At 41.7% G+C, this 3,687-nt stretch overlaps 1 pseudogene; it reads left to right on the top strand.

Moving 5' to 3' along the window:
• The first annotated feature begins 245 nt into the window (after positions 1 to 245).
• LOC106837692 (exocyst complex component 3 pseudogene) lies at positions 246 to 2,441 on the top strand (annotated as a pseudogene).
• Positions 2,442 to 3,687: the final 1,246 nt, after the last annotated feature.

Below are 3,687 nucleotides of genomic sequence, written 5' to 3'. Positions count from 1 at the left end.
AAATAAGTAAGTAATTACCACGAATGACAGTACATAGACTCAAATGACCAAAAACCAAGAGAAAAGAAGTAGATAATGGAGACGACCCACAGATGATCTAGATATGATACATAAGACATAGGCTTTAAGGTAACCATGATTAACCTGTTCAAGAAATTGGATGGCACTCCAGTCAGGCGCCAGGTGGAAGTGCAGAGGGATAACTCTGGTATCACTGATGCTGGCATTGCACCTGCTCTTTAGCCATGAAGGAGACAGGCCAGGAGGCTAATGCAACAGCAGTGCAAAGGGTTGCTGGGATGCTTCAGTGCCTGGACAAGCTGGACAAAGTGGAGCAGAAGAGAGGCCTAGACAAAGGCCTCCGTGGATGCTAGATTGAAGGCCATGATCCATCACAATTGAATGGGATGGACACAGGCCTGAGCCTGGTCCAAAATGCACTGAATGATCTCAAAGACATCCAGCAGTCCCTGGCTGATGTCAGCAAAGACTGGAGGCAGAATATCAACACCATCTAGAGCCTCAAGGATGTGAAGGATGACTTGTGTTGTGCAGCTCAGCCAGCTCACTACAGCTGTGGAGAATCTCAACATCTTCTCAGTGCCCCAGATTGTGAGGGAGATCCAGGACCTCGTTAAGCAAGGAGCACTCCTGCAAGCCCTCTGGAAGCTGATGGGCCTGGAGTGCTCCCAAGATGGGATGACATTCGCAGCAGTAGCACCACATGGACAGTTGGAACATGGGCAATTTGACCCTCATCCATGGCTACTTTGGGAGCACATAGGGGCTCTCAGATGAGCAGGCCAAGCAGCTGTGGGTGATGCTGTAGAGGTCACTACTCAACATCCCTTATGACCCCACTTGGCTGATCTCAGTTTTCAGGATCAGCAAAAGGGAAGAAAAATTGACCAGAGCATATCTGACCACAAAAAGCAAGCTAGCTTTGTTCTTCCTTGGAGGTCCAAGAATTGGAAGGAGGAAATGTTTGCCCTCTTGGACAGAACCATGACTACTAGAATTAGGGGCACATGGTTAGATCCCAGGGAGTCCAACAAGATGTGGTTTGTCTGCCCCTTGGAAATCATAAGGAAGTACATCCAGGATGACCCATCATTGCCAAAAACCTGATGATTGTTTTTCTCCCCACTATGAGATTTTCAGAAATCTCCTGAACATGTACTACCAGGTCCTGAGAATGTGGATGCAGGAGATCAGTCAGAAGACCTAGAAGCAAATGAGATCATGAGCCTGTTTGATGTGGGTCTTAAACACCTACACAAGTGCAAAGATGATGCTGAATGTGGAGCTCGCCCCAAAAGTAGAAATCAATGCCCTGGGCCTTTACTTGCTATAAACATGGTCTCTGAACTGCTCCACATGTACATGTCAGCTCTCACTTCAAACATCATTGCTTAGCTGTGGAAAGCACTAGAAACAGACAAGAAAGACTGTATAAAAGAGATTGAGCGTGAAGCTGACCAAAGTGAATACTCACAGGCAATGCTCTCTTCTAGATGTTTGAACAGACTCTTCAAGTTGCTGCTCAGATAACTGAAAACTTGAAAACAAAGGTATTAGTTTATTTCTTAAGCAAATGAATTCTTTGTTAAGTAGACACAAAGGTGAGACTCAGTTGTATGAAGAAGCACATCTGAGAAATCACCAATACCCACACTATGTTCAGTGTGCCAACAACTGCCAGACCTTTAAAGAATCCATAGTCAGTTTAAAAAGAAAGTATTTTAAAAAAGAAGTGGAAGAGGGCATACCTCTGAGCCAACCAAACATGGATAGGATTTTAGACGCCATTGCAAAGAAGTGCTGCAGCAGCCAGGTGGAAGAGGTCTTCCTGGATCTGGAGCAATAGCTCAATGAGCTGATGACAAAGAAGTGGCTGTTAGGCTCAAATGCTGTAGACATCATCTGTGTCACCATGGAAGGATATTTCACTGATTTCACCAAAATTAAAAAGCCATATAAAAATAGGATGTGGAAGGTGGTGGTGCTGTCCCTGTGGGCCATCATCCAGAAGTACGTCTCATTCTAGAGTGCCAAGGAACACAAGGAGGGTGCCAAGAGGATGGTTAGTGATGCCTAGTAGCTCCTATTCCTGTTCCAGAATCCGCCTTCTGACTTTGGTGATGATATAGATGGGTATTGTGACACTATTGTCACCATTGCAGAAGTTATTGAGCTAACAGACCTGGAAGCTCTACCTGTCTGCTCTACACGGATGTCGCAACTCTGGTCAGCAAATACCCAGACATCAGAGATGACCACATCAGCAAGTTGCTAGCCATGTGAGGGGACACCAGCTAGGACATGAAGAAGACCATCATTGAAACTCAAAACAGGGCCTAATGCAGGCAACTCCAAGCTACGTGCCCATATTCAAGGAAATTGTAGTTTCAAGGCTGAACATGGCAAAGCTTCTCAAGTAGTTTGTCTGTTTCCAGCTTTGTGTCCATTATTCCACACTCATCATCCCCACCCTCAGAAATATATTAAAGGAAAAGTGACTCCCCAGGGTTCACATTAGATGTTTCAGCTCCATGTGCCTGTCTCTTGAGATATCAAGCCTGTTGTTTGTGAGGTGCCCAAGCACATGGCTTTTTGAAGACTGAGCCTCTGATGGCTGTGGTTCTTCAGGCTTTCTCATTTTTGTCATAAACATCTTTTGTGAGGCAGGATTCTGATGTAAAATGCCTCACGGTTGATTGTTTCTCACACTGGAAAAGGTGTGTGGAGAAGGAAGAGGCTCTGTCTTCATTTACCTGTTGGTCTTCACTCACTTCTGCATGGTGTAAAGACTTCTGAAACTCTGCTGCTTAATAAGAGTCTAAACTCCCACAGAGAAATGAAAAGGAAAGAGAAAAATTGGATGTCAAAGTAAATAAATTTATCATAAAATGATGATCTACTGAAAAAATTAAGTACATGAGGTAAAATCATAAATTTAATAGATGGGTTTAACAGCTGTTTGGGTAGATAAGAAGGTAAAATTACTGAATTGGAAAGTAGGTTAGCAGAAAAAAATACAGAGTAAATCATGGAAAAGAAATATGCATAAATGTGTATCAGAGACATATGGGACATGCTAATAAGATCTAAAATGTACTTGAAGCCCCAGAAAAACAGGAGAAAGAGAGAGAACACATGAGACAGAAAAAATATTTGAGGAAATACTGACAAGAAGTATCCTAAACTGAAGACATCAGCCCACATATCCAAGAATCTCTTTGAATCTCAAGCATGACAAATGAAAAGAACTGCTAAACACATCATAGTAAAAATTCTTCAAATTAAAGTAAAATAGAAGATCATAAAGGCATCCAGAGGGAACAAAAGATACATTACATTCAAAGAAGCTACAATAAGATCGATGGCTGACACCTACAGAAATAATGAAAATCATGGAACAGGGGAATAACAAATTTAAAGATTTGAAAAAAAGAAACTGAGTACCTAGCTTTCTATGGCCAGTGAAAATATCATATAGAAACAAATGCAAAATGCAAAAATTACCAGAAATAGAAAGTGAGAGAATTTATCACATTTATACTTATACTAAAAGAAATACCAAAAAGAATTCTTTAAACAAAATGGAAAGATCCATAAATGGAAGTACAGAAACAAGTAAAGAATGAAGAACAAAGAAAAGGGTAAAGATATGGATAAATACAAATT

The sequence above is a fragment of the Equus asinus genome, chromosome 27, assembly GCF_041296235.1.
Source record: "Equus asinus isolate D_3611 breed Donkey chromosome 27, EquAss-T2T_v2, whole genome shotgun sequence".
NCBI lineage: Eukaryota > Metazoa > Chordata > Mammalia > Perissodactyla > Equidae > Equus > Equus asinus.
The sequence above is the reverse complement of the archived record's forward strand: the minus strand, read 5'-3'. Positions and strand labels throughout refer to the sequence as shown.